General features: G+C 38.9%; 1 protein-coding gene across 1 annotated transcript in view; it reads left to right on the forward strand.

The window, feature by feature from the left end:
• LOC139133662 (uncharacterized) overlaps window positions 1–13,868 on the forward strand; it is a 129,925-nt gene that overhangs the window by 7,678 nt on the left and 108,379 nt on the right. The gene's annotated exons all lie outside the window — the stretch shown is intronic.

The following is a 13,868-nucleotide window of genomic DNA, read 5'->3' on the forward strand; positions in this document are numbered from 1 at the left end:
AATTTCGAAAAACTTAGCCACTGAAAAGTTTTCTTACATCAAGAGCTTTAAAATGAATCCCCACAAGTGGTATATCAGAAAAGAATTGTAAAAGTTTGAGAGTCCGAATATCTGTCCCCGAGGCGCGTTTCCCTTAAAGTGAAACTAGCAACAACAATAGGGCTGTTCACAGTTTACGTCATTTTTCTCTCATTAATATGCAAAAATAAATATTTTCCGCATTTTTAGATTACGCTTTTAAAAATTACGCATGCAAAAACGACGAAAACACATCTTAGGAGGCGACTGCTAGTGTAACAATGAACACTAAAAGGCATATTCATGACTCAGAGTACAAGCTGCAAAAACGGCCATGTATGCAACATTGATAAAATTTGTCCGCATTTCAAGCTGCGTGTCCGATGTCGCGCGCGTACAGCTATATTTAGTGACAAACCTGTAACCGTGAACAGCGCTATTGAAGGCCACGTCTTGTGCGAACTGCAGGACTGTTTAGCGGCTTCTTTTTGAGAAGTGATGCCAAAATTATTATAGAGAGAGAATCCTTTGAAATGTCTCGCACCTGACCCGCAGAAGTCAAATGCTTACAATGCCTTTGTTCGAGCAGTTACTTTTCTCTAGAAGTGATACCATCATTATGGTAGAAGAGAGAGTCTTTTTAAATCTCTCGCACCTGACCCACGGAAGTTTAATGGTTAACATCCCCTTGTCGAAGATACCGGCAACACTATGTAGTGCGCTCAAATCGTAAATACAAAGTACTTCAGTAGCAGCGTCATTGGATTGGGTCATGGTAACCATGACAACTGAGAAAGAAGACAATTTGAATACTATTTACAAGGGAGCGTGCTTACTGTTTAGCGATCGTCTTTATTGGGCAAGTTAGAAAAAAATTCAGTACCAAAAGTTAAAGACACAAAAACTGCGCGCAATATTTCATAGGTGGTCAGACTACACGTCACATGTTGCAGTCCTTTGACATATCTGTTTTTTTTTAAACTGGGAAAGGTTGTGAAGAAGAGTCAGGTATTCCCTATGGAGTCCGGGTCATAATTTATGTAAGCAAACAGCATTTTACCCCGGGAGATAAGATAACATTGAATCACGGTCACGAATATGGGGCCAACTAAATGTATCTTCAGAAGCGATATTTCTCTGAAAGGGAGACGCACCGATGGACATTGTGATGTCACTTCTATGCCTTCAGTTTTTGCAAAAAAAGACAACTTTCACAGCAGATGTAAATTCCATAAAAACTATGGTAGGTCGGTTTGTTGGTTCTTTGCAAACATTTCCGTATGTTTACACATGCAACGCGCAAGAGGCATTATGAAGCACTGGAGACATTTACACGAGGTCCCGCGACAGGAACAGCTGCAAATGAACGAGAAATATTTACAGGTGAACGAAGACATCAAACTCGTTTATCTTACACGTCAATTCTTTGCTTTATCATACCCAATTTTTGAAGTACCGATCGATAAACCATCTTTCACAGTTCTGAAGAGGCAATCGATCAAGTTGGGTATCTCATTACTTTCTGTTCAAGACAATCTACCACATTTGGGCCGTGTGGTTGACATGTTCCTACCAGCAGAAGCATTATTGATAAGAAATACTTCAGTTGATACATACAAACGCCGGAAAGGGTCATTAAAGGATAATGGCACACCAGTAACGTTAGACGTTCCAGCTTCTTGTAAATGTGCATTACCATAGTTTTGCCATTTAAAATTTCCTCTTTTTTCAGATTTATTGATCGTAAACCAGCAGATCAACGGCAGCTGTGCGGCCTATTTCACATTGATATATAATATATATATATATATATATATATATATATATATATATATATATATATATATATATATATATATATATATATATAGTCATGAACCTTTTTACCTAATTTTTTACTCCTTTCCTTCTGATGGACGTTTTTTAAAAGTCTTAAATAAAGTCATAATAATAATAATGATGATGATAATAATAATATAATAGTAATTACAAAGATATATATAAATATATATATATTCAGCAATTATATATATGTATATATACATATATATGTATATACATCCATACATACAGACACACATACATACAGATGTCCTTATGAGGTTTTTAGTGCTCGATGCAAAGAGCTTTGTATATAATAACACAAACTATTTTAAGAACAAAGTAATTTTATCTGTTATTTTGTTGCTTAAGATTCATGTACTCAGCAATCTTCTGAATAATGTTTCCTTACTTCTTTACTCTAATTTAATATGGTTAGGACGTACCTTTAGACTACAGTCTTACCCGGTGTTGAAATTCGGAAAGTAATAGAAGCCAGATAAACAACATGTTACAGTGGTGACACGTTTGCCCAAAATACATGTGTTTATGTACAAGGTACGGAGTTCTTAGCGTTCCTGAGGCTGTCAGTGGCTGAATTATTCTACACGTCCAAGATGTTATACACCTGGGGGTAGATATTAGGAGTTGTAAAATTCTTCAGTTCAGTTTTTGTTCTACCGCTTGTGGGAGCTTATTTTGAAGCTCACAGAATAAATATAGTTTTCACAGGCCCTGGAGTACTTTTGTTAAAAAAAAAATGATGTTTCCCTGTGGGGCTAATACACAGATGGCGGCCATTTCTTATTTAAAGTGTCGTTAATTGGGTAATTTGTGTCGCTACTACCGAATTTTGCAGTGCGACACGCGATTTTTGATCTCGATCTCGACAGGCAATGGTTTATAGTTCCTGTACTGTAAGTTGTTTCATATTCGAGGCGTTTACTACCTTATGAAGTGTGGTCGACGTACGCCACTTTCCGAACTGAACTGAAACATTTCTAGCTTGTTCTGTGAAGGTTCCCTCACTGATGTTTCGAAAAAGACAAATAACAAAAAAACACACCCATACACACACACGCGCGCGCAAAAGACCCACAAAAACAGATTGCAAGGTATGTCCAGCGGAAAAGAACACAAACGAGACCGTGAGCCTCATACACTTTACGCTCTCTTCTCTTTTCATACTTTTTTGCTATCTACAAAATCTAGCCATGGAGTGACAGCATCAAAATAAGATGTAGCAATTCTTTACCAAAATGTATTAAAAAGAGAAGGTTACCTGTTAATCATAAACATAGTGCTTTCGTTGTCAAAAGAATGACGTCATCACTGGTGTTGAGATGTTTCCACGGCAACTAACGCTTCTGCTTTAAGTTCCAGTTTGTCTAAAACGAAAAAGCTCAAACTACTATCTGCCGTAGTCATTTCAATCAAACAGATGCGTCACATGAGCCGCTGGCTAGCCGATGAGCTGCTTGGACTTTATGCGTGAAACAAATATTTCTAGCTTTAAACTTACACTGCTTTGAAAAAGAATCGCTCTAAGTGCACTGACTTTAATAATTTCTAGTTTGTGTTTGATATACTGTCTGAAAGATTTTACAGTTGATAACCCAACATACCCTTAAAGTGTTGCCATGGCTACTAGATACATGCAAAAAGTTTTCTTGTGTTTTAGAGAGAATGACAAGAATAAAACCTCATTAGATATGTAGAGACGAGTGAGTCACGTGATCTACGTGTTCCTCAATTTTGAAATGTTCATGAATGTCACTATTTTTTCAAATAATCGCACTAACAAAAGCAGGGAAATATTTTTTTTGTACTTGGAGGGCATGTATTATAAATGGTCATACAACACTCCCCGACAGTGAATTGAAACATCCTATCAGCTTACGCTATTCGTTTGTGAAGAACTCCGATGAAACCGATCAATTTTAAGCTCATGTGTTCTTACATGTTAGCTATACTTGCCTGCTGTCTGTCTGTCTGTCTGTCTGTCTGTCTGTCTGTCTGTCCGTTGGCACAATGTCTGAAGAACGGCTCACCGTATTTGAATGAAAACTTGTACACAAATTATGTATGGGAATGGCCAGAACTGAATAATTTTTAGTGAGCAAGGATTGCGTAATAATCAATTGGCAAAATTATTTGTTTAGAAATTACATAATCTTATTAAATATTCAATGATAAAACGGGAGCTGAATACATTTTGCATTTTCTTGTCGGCTCATTGGTACTTTGCATATGCAACGAACTTCAGCACATTCAATTGGAATGAACCAACCGAAATTGATGAAATGTTCTATGTACATTGATGAGACAACGTTATAATAGTGTTAGAAGACAGTTTACATTATTCAAATTAGCTAACTGGTGAAATGCATGTGTAATGAACTTCCTAGTGAAGAAAATAAATCCGGAAAGGCTTGATAACAGAATGTGATGGTACAATGACACATATCAGTTTCATTTCAGCTGCTTTCATTTTCAATTTAAAAAAAATAGTGTTAGTGATGTTGCTCATAACAATTTTTAATGAAGTTGCAAACTTGAGGCAATAAAAATTGTCACAGAAAAGTGTCAATTCATAGTCCACTGCAACATGTAATGAAACAAGGGAGCATTTCCTGTTCATGTCCAGTTTCTGTTTGATGCCCTCCCACCCGCCAAACCGTGCGTGTGTCCTTTTACAGCTGTCTATATGTACATGTGTGTCTGCCTGTCTCCGTATCTGTGTCTGTATCGCCGTCCCCTTCTCTCGCTTTCCCTCATACTATACGAGTCCTTATACACCAGCATCATCACCGCTGTCTCTCCAAGTCTGTTTTTCTCCCTTTTATTGGAACGAGCTCTTTACATCACTTTGCTTGATATGTAGGAAAATCACCCGTAGCATTTGTCAAGCAAAGGAAACTCTAATTTCTATACGCCTACAATTTTACATGCTAAAACTTGATCGATTAGCCCGCCTCTGGAAATGAAAGTAGCGGTCGGAAGTACCCGACTGAAATAGAATAATTCTCAGAGCACGCAGGAAGACAATTGAACTTTCTACATGAAGCAAAGTTATTACTGTAATGATTTACAATGCCTGGAATGGAGACTTCACTTCACAAAAACGATTAAGATTGGGATGGGAGATTATGGATATCCGAGTTTGATATTCTTCGTTCATAGCGGTCGTTTAACAGAATTTGACATGGCAGCTGGCTGTGTGTTCCAGAAAAAATTGATGTCGCCGTCCTCCTGCTAGTCATCCTGCAGCCCGTAATACCGAGTGAAAAGTAAGCTACTTGAGCTTGAAGCTTTTCGTCTGCACGTCTAACTGCAGCCCAGTCGACCGTTTAATACCCATACTGTCTTGGGTGTACATAGCGAAATAGTCACAGAGTGAGTTGGGTCGGAGTCGGAAAAGACTGTACAGGGCTGATCCGTGGCAGTGTGAATTGCAACCGTGCTAAAAAACGTGATGAAAAAGCAGGACTTTACAATGTGCTGTGTACAAAGATGTACATAGTTCTCTCTCTATTTTGGCAAGTAACGGGGCCTGATCTGTGCACATTATACATATCGCTGTCAGAAAGTAGAGATGTCATTTCCAAGAATATTAAAAGCTCTGAAACTTTCTCAGGTCGAATGAGAGATTGCAGATTAAACACTTGGTACAGCTCCAGGTTTCCTACCCCGAGCAAAGCGAGGGATACAGTCTGAAATCGCATGCCTAATATATTCATGTGCTCACAGAACTAATAGAGATCCATAAAAAAGTATCTTTGAAATGCTACCGTAATTACATGCTCCTGTAACGAGGCCCGGGGCTATACAAATACTGCATAAATAGAGACTTCTCGGCCATGACTTTTGAGCTGCCTATGTACTTCTCGCCGCGTACGAGGAGCGTGTCTTCGACGGCGCAATGTATACCGTCGTTGAACTTATCAGACGATGAATCCAATGGTTCAAAGGAAAGAAGGTCATATGTCGCATCCGCCCGACTTCTGAATTTGAGAAGTTCTCAATAATTGAAAAGGGAGCTTGCCGAAGCTGGTACATGCGTATTACTTTCCAGAATTAATTTGCCGCGTATACGTAGACATGTCGTAATTTCAGTGTTACTTACCCCTACACTCAACAAAAAGGCGTGGGTACGTAATTTGATTATAGGGACCCACTTAAGAGAATTACCTCGCGACTTGCATCTCAAAAGTGATTAAGTTAACATCGATATGCTGTAGTAATAAAAGTGTACTATGATACCCCTTATTTAATGTTTAATAGCCCTAGAATGTAAACACTTAGGTTCGGTTCACATGGACATTCTGTTCTGTAAGCAGTAATGGTAATTTGGGTGGTGGGTGGAATTTCTCAACTTTTCCTGGTTCGCTTACCCACTATCACGCATAGCAAATTTGTTTCTGGCCGAAAAAGTTTACACAAGTTAATATAGTGATTAAGTTAATTAACCAAATGCGATTCAAAATACGGCTAAATGGGTTCTGTTGACTGTATTTGTTCGACGGTACGAAAATTTGAATAATTTCCTTTCAACGATGGAATTAGAATGAGTGAACTTGATTTTGTAATGTATATTTGTGGCGTAATCATAACCTCTATAATGTCTTTTGTAGTAAGAATTGTCCGATATCCAGTTTTGTTTCTTTTGCGCTCATTGCAACTTGTAATTAAATGATACAAATCATGGCGCATGATGGCGCAAATACAGCGACCGGATTAGTCGGGAAGTGAAAATCATGTGTATTCGCTATACAGTATAGTTGGAACCCGCCAGAACTCCAATATACATTTATGATGTAACAACAACAAACACCTCAGTATTGGATTCGGCACTAGATTTTGACCAGTTTACGACATATGTGATTTTGACCAGTTTACGACATATGTGCGATCTTATCGCTAATGCATATGTATGTCTTGAAATGGTCAACAAAATCTTGTATACCCGTCCCTGTGTGTGTGCTGTATTGCCTAAGTATGGTGTGCTGAAGGGGCTGCACCAAGCTAAAAATGCTATTGGATTAATGTTAGGAGACGAGTCATTTGTAAGGAATGCTTCATGAGGCCAAAGTAAGTAAATTCTTTGTTTTGCGTCCCCACCCGCTTAGGTTTTCAAGGTTTTCATGAAAACACACACACTGTATTTGAATAGGAAATTTTAGGACATAACCGCCTAGCTTTTCTGAACTAAAATGTTGTTACAATTTTTTATTTGCTGCAATCAAATTACATTGTGTTATTTTCTTGTGTGTGTTTATCGGCCGCTTAGACGCGTACCTTTTCCCATTTTGAGTGGACGCAAAACAAAGAATTTAATTACTTTGGCCTGACTTCTGTCTGCCTGGACTAAATACAACACCAATACGATAGAAAGGATACGCAAAGTTGGAGAAAGAGGCCGACTGACTTTCTTGAGGATCACAAATAGTGGTTGAAAAACGTCTTTACCGTCTGACGAAACTGTAAACTCACTTTTGTATTTCGATTGAACCACGTTTTACAAGCGCATAGGATCCGTGTGTATTCTCAAAAAAGCCTTGTACATCGTATTTTTAATGTATTAGATAAACCGTAGTAAAAGGAGTTGCTTTTGTGCGCTAATGGGTAACGAATTAGGTCATATTAACCATAAATATACATAATGAGAAAAATCTCTATCGCAGGGATCGAAATTACTTATGTTCCATTTTCGCGCGGTAATAATATGGATGCCAATTAACTGCCTTTCAGGTGTTATTCCCAGAGTTTTATCGTTGCCTGTATTTTAAACTCACTGGAGTTTATGATCATAAAGCACACTTTCAAAGTTGTGATAACATTGATTTTGGTTATACCATTCTAGGCCATCCAAAATTCGTGCCATCCATTTTTCCGCGTAAACTTGAAATGTTTCTATTGTTCTCATGCAAATTAGTAAACGCCAACACTTTTATTCATATGAAAAAGCAAACGTAACACTTTTATGACTAGAAACATTGGCTTAGCGTCAGTTAAAAAGAGACGGCTGACCAAAAGTGTGATATTTTCAACGGTAACTACATTGTTAATCGTGCATGAAGCTACTTTTAATTGTGCACAATCTTATGGGGAAGATTTTTCAAAAAGGATTCACTGTAACGTACGCAGATCCATTCCTACTGACGCTCACCCTAACTCTGTAGCATCAAAGTGTAAAATACACCGTAGATTCATTAATGAAGTGACCCCTTTTAGCTCCATTCGGTAAATGAATGCCTGTAGAGCTTAAATGAAATAATGAATGTAGATGTATGCATGTGTTGTTGTTTTTAGCAGTCGAGTGTGACAGACCGACAGTTATCCAAATTTTACCAGAAGCGCAATAACACTGCAAATATGAAAATAATGTCTTTTTTTTCGCGATATCCTTGAACTGTTCATCAACCTAACTTTTCTCGTGAATGTAAACAATGAATCATCTAAATTCTTATATTAATGTACCGTCGCATGATAAAGCATACTTTAGTTTGTGAATTGACTTTTAAAACGAGATACACCAAAAGAATCTGTGGCCATTTCATGAGAGGATGAAATCAAAGTTGAAAAAGAACACATTCCTCCGGACTGACATACGTATAGGTCCTGTAGTCTCAAACTCCCGCGTTCAAACGTTGCCTTGTTCATCTCCGAATTTCGGAGCAAGTCGTGACAAGAAATAAACAGCGTGATGCAAATTGCGGAATTTCACCTGCAATAAAACATGGAAAAAATCAATACATCAGTCGACTGCGGCATTTATCGATTTTTGCATTTAATGTGTTATCAGATATGCACTCGTATGATGCACAAATAATGAGGTAGTGCACAACATATAATTATTACCGTGGGGACTCACTCAGGCAAACTCGATGTGGGGTCAGAAAGACGTGACAGAATGTCACAAACACTGTTATCTTTACCAGTATCCAGGCACCGCATTCGATAACAACATTGACCCTTCTTCACAACAAGAAATCAAACTACCTTACAGATCGTGTCTTTTGGCCAAACAGCTCTAAATAAAACATCACCGTTTTGGCATATCGAAGAAAAGGGTACTTCACCGCGCTGGCAGGAAAAATGCCAACATCCCTCACTCTGTACCTAGTACTCATTCCTCGAACTAATGTCTATCCCGAAAGTAAGTTTCACACCTTTTGCTCGAATTTCGCTGAATGAAACTTTATGTAAATTTTCATAATTAGAATTGAAAACCACACAAAACGCCACTCCATTCCCGATTCAGCGAATCCACGCCCGTTGTTGAAAATTACGCAAAAACCAAGCCTGTGCTTTGCGAAACTATGTCATTCATGCTATTCGGAAGCAGACCAAGCCTGGTCACGCTCACTAAGCAAGACGGTTTTCTGAATCTTTCAATGTTTTTTCAATGTCACAGTTTGCCACTTGACACACTCTGACCAATACACACCCAATATTATACTCAGCATACCTCACTAATCATGACTAACCCATATACTTCAACAAACCCACTCACTCCACGACCGACGTGATAACTCATGTACCCAAACTCCCAAATGCCTCCCATATTCTGGACAATAACCTAGCGTATCAAAAACCTTTCGCGTCACTGAATTCCACTTCGGTAGCTGTGTCAACTTGCATCACGACCTATTCTACTTCCATATGCGTTCTGCCCACATCCATTGCACCGGATAAAAACTCATAAAATCATTAACAACCATCCAGATAATCCTATCTCTACCCAATACAAGCAATCCCCACTTCTTGAAGGCTACTCAGTGAATCTCACCGGACAAAATTTAAATCAGGCTAATCTCATTTCCACTATTACAACCGAATGGCACTCTTTTAAAGGTATACTGTGTCCCGTTCCAATTTTGCCACAGAAACCATGGAAAGAGAAAATCTAACAAATCACAGATTTTAAGCGGGTAGCCGCTTTTTAAAAACAGCGGCCTTACATGGGCATTTTGAATACCAAGGGACGCCCCTTTGACCATATTTGGGCATATTTAGATTACAGGTGACGTATACCTTTTACGCAAATGAACTCCTCACGTCGTCATAACAGCGCTCTGAACACAACCGTTCCAGCCTTAACCAGTACACACTTATCGCCTTTAGGGAGCTGTCATTATCTACGGCCTTGGGGGTCGGAGGAGTGTGGTGGGGGTCACTCAAAAAATTGAAAGCTACAATGGGGGTTGCTAAAAATGTGGAGTAAAAGAATGGGGGGGGGTACTCAATTTTTGGTGCAAAATTAATTGAAACACCTCTCAGATTGCACCATTTCACATATCAGTTTTTCAAAATTTTCGATGCGAGAGGGGGTGCTCTCCCCTTTGGGGTGATCTACTGCACCATTGCACATATGAATTTCTAACAATTTTTCTACGCAAGAGAGGGACAAACTCCTTAGACACATTCCCCCTCGGCCCTTCCGCGTCTTCTCCTTCTGTACTGTCAAATTCTGCCCTGTCAGATATCTTAGTGAAAACCCTGTCATGATACCCATCCAAAGTAAACAATACTCTATGATTGGACACTGGTTATAGCATTAGCTTTTATATCTACACTTTATTGTGACTTTTAATTTCATTTTGTTGGTTTTACCTTTTTCAACCGTCATGAGATAACCGATCAAAATCCCGCAGGGTACACCAGGATATGAAAGGTCTTTACTATTGCTGTATTTTTGTAAATTTTACAAATACATGTCTTCATGTTTAACATTTCCAAGTGGGGGTATCAGTCAAAATGTCTGTGTTAAATAGGGGATTACTCAAATTCATCAGGGTTGGCAGGGGGATTACTCGAAATTTCAGTTCCTCCTACCCCCAGGCCGTAAATAATGACTGCTCCCTTATACCTCGTTAACATTCATAACTGCAAACATAATTCAACTGACCAACTCATCTCATTCAACATTCTATATAACACAAAGTCATGCCAAGCTCCAACTTATATACACTTCAACCGAAATAACTACATTCAATGCACGCATGATCACAACACAACCTTAAGGTGAAATGGGCCTCGGGTACAGATATTCGGACTCTCAAAATTTTAAAGCATTTTCTTTGCCTACCGCTAGCGGGGGCTCATTTTTAAACGAAAGGAGTAAAAATGTTCACCGCATAGTTTTGTGAAAATCGGAAATTTTATTTTCCCATATTGAGATAACACGTCCCAGATAGCGGCCATTTGGAATTTCAAACTGAATATCGGTAAATATTAGGTAATTTGTTTCGCCTATACCAAAATTTACACGATGACCCCCCTTCGGGCCTTCCCGATCCTCATTCTTTAAAGTTTGCTTGATGAAAGTTGAAGTAAAAGTTTAAGTCTTTCATTTTCGAGGCGCGAACTACCTTTAAACGAAATGTACTTTACTCTATAGCTGCACTTCATTAACACATCATCCCCCGACGCTCGTACGACACCATGGAAAATCGAAAGCACGTTCCTCAAAATTTATCTCCACTACATATCCACAACACAAAAGATGTATCTTATTACAGTCTGCTTACAGTAATACATCTCTGAGCATTTGACAACTATACCTTACCTGCCTTTATTGGTTTTATTTGATATGCCTTCTCCGAAAAAGGATCATATGATATTGGCTTCCTTCACAGAACGTTTTGTCAGCTATCGTAGTTCCTTTCAGCGAAGTCATATTGTAACAGCGTCAGTGCACTCATTCCAGAGGCAATTTGAGGCGCCAATTCATCGCATAGCGCACAATATTTCCTTAATTGATTAGACAGCCGAGCTGGAATATTAGAATGCTCTAATTGTCCCAGTTTGTGCTAGACTCGTTATATATATTCAAGGCTGTTTAATTTGAGACAAAGAACACAATTAATTCAACAAAGATATTCCATGTGCTTTTTTTCTCCTCAACCCAATAAGTTGTGGCTTTGAAAAGATTAATACCGATGCACATCTGTCATCAGAAAATGAAGACGACATCACTTTGAGTCTTATGCAATGACTGTGTCGAGTTTCCTATTTCCGCACTTTATCTGTGTAGAAAATCCGACGGTATGTTCAGAGGACACAACTTCCTCATTTTGAAATTCGTCATCTTAAGAACCATGCTGGGTTATTTATACTTACTCAAGACAGGAAGACGTGGGGCATATTACGAAAGCTCAAAATTATAACTTCAAAGTATGGCTGGATGATTTTGGTGTGTGCGACTTATCACAGTGAGGCAACTGAGAAGCCGCACAAAGATCTCCGCAGCCTTACATGATCATAATCGCACAATGGCTATTTTGCCATGACAACGGTCGACCGCAGAGTGTTACGAGTTTCTAAGTACCAGGCCCGAGATAATGCTTGATGGGTCATTAATAGTTGTCGTCGTCTCCTCGTGAACTGATCACAAGACGTAAACAGATCTAGACAGCAGAAAAACAGAAACAATCCCGAGTTTAGCCCACTACGAGGGCCACAGAAACACAACATCACAGATAAAAATAACGTAAAGGACTTTGAAAACACATTTTCCTTGATGTGGCAAACATATTTTCATACGAATCAATAGTTGACCATTAAAATATATGAATATTGTACATATAAGGCCAACATTTAGAGAAACCAAGTTTTATATGTAGCATGTAGAGTATGCACAATCTTGTCTCACGTTTACTTGATGTGATTATTACCATAGTTGTAACACACCCATACGCACATAAATTCTGCATCTTTTTTTCGAATTTGGATCAGAAACACCATCAAGTTCAGTAGATTCTGGGACCTTACCAAAATTCTCCTTCCTAAAGTCCTTTGTTAATTGAAGTAAACGTGATATTACTTTCCATTAATTCGTTTTGCAAAGGGAGGCGATCGTTTACGACGGACCGTCAGGCCAAATAGGAGGGAAAGGTCAGAATTAGAATATGCAGCTTTTTGGCTGCTTTCAGATTTGATGAGTATTTAGAAGTGAGTGAAACACACCTTTCAGGAATGAGTATTAGTTTATATAGAGCACAACAATTTGCACACCTGTGCGTTATTCCATCTTAAATCTCGCTCTCCATCCTTTCGCAAAACGAGAAAGTGGAAACGCAACAGCAACACATGGGGAGAGTAACTGTAATCTATCAGCGAAGTGTCATATTACATGTATTACATATTAAGCTGACTTCTTTTACTCCCATAATCGTGTTGAAATGCCAACTGTCTGTAGTGAATTTTATTGCTAATTGATAGGCAGCTATATGTCAGGGTTTTTTGTTCATGCTCACAGCAACAGATTTTGCGTGCATAGGAACCTTAGGCGCTAACAACGTTTGAACAATAAGTGATTCGCCACGTTCGAACAAGAAGAATCGCTACATACACCATTTATTCGAAAAAAGGAGATCAGAATTTTTTTTTTTTGTCATTGCAAGACCCACAAATTCGTCCGTTGTATAAAATCGGAAAGAAGTTTCTCCTGAATAAGAACTGAAATCATATTGAAAATATCGTTTTCATACCACAACATATGAACTACGAATATCATGATCCTGTATCTCAGTCTCGGTAGAGATCTAAAGCAGTCCAAACGTACGGACGTCCAACATTGCTAACTTGGTAATCAAGATGGTGCTTACCGATATGAGAGGTCAAATTTCAACAAAAAATTGTCTACGGTAACCGCCATTCTCCCCTCGTCCCATGTTTTGGCGGCCATGTTGAACCTCGCTTTGATTCCTTGTGGCCTCGCTTTGGATCGAGTAACCGAGACTGAAAATTCAAATATTTTTAGATTCCGTACTGTCAGAGGCTAGGGCTAGTGTGTATAGCAGAGACAGACGGCCACAGTGCCAAACTAACTTTTGAAGAGAGCAAGTTGTCGGCGCCAAATTAGCCTAGATTCTATTCGTCCGCTTGCCTCCGTACCTCCGACCCACTCGGAGTGGGTCGGAGGTACGGAGGCAAGCGGACGAATAGAATCTAGGCTAGCGCCAAATGGGAGTAATTGTCTTACAATTTATCGATGGATATGATATGGCGCTAGGGTTTCACCC

Source organism: Ptychodera flava, chromosome 1 (assembly GCF_041260155.1).
Source record: "Ptychodera flava strain L36383 chromosome 1, AS_Pfla_20210202, whole genome shotgun sequence".
Lineage (NCBI taxonomy): Eukaryota > Metazoa > Hemichordata > Enteropneusta > Ptychoderidae > Ptychodera > Ptychodera flava.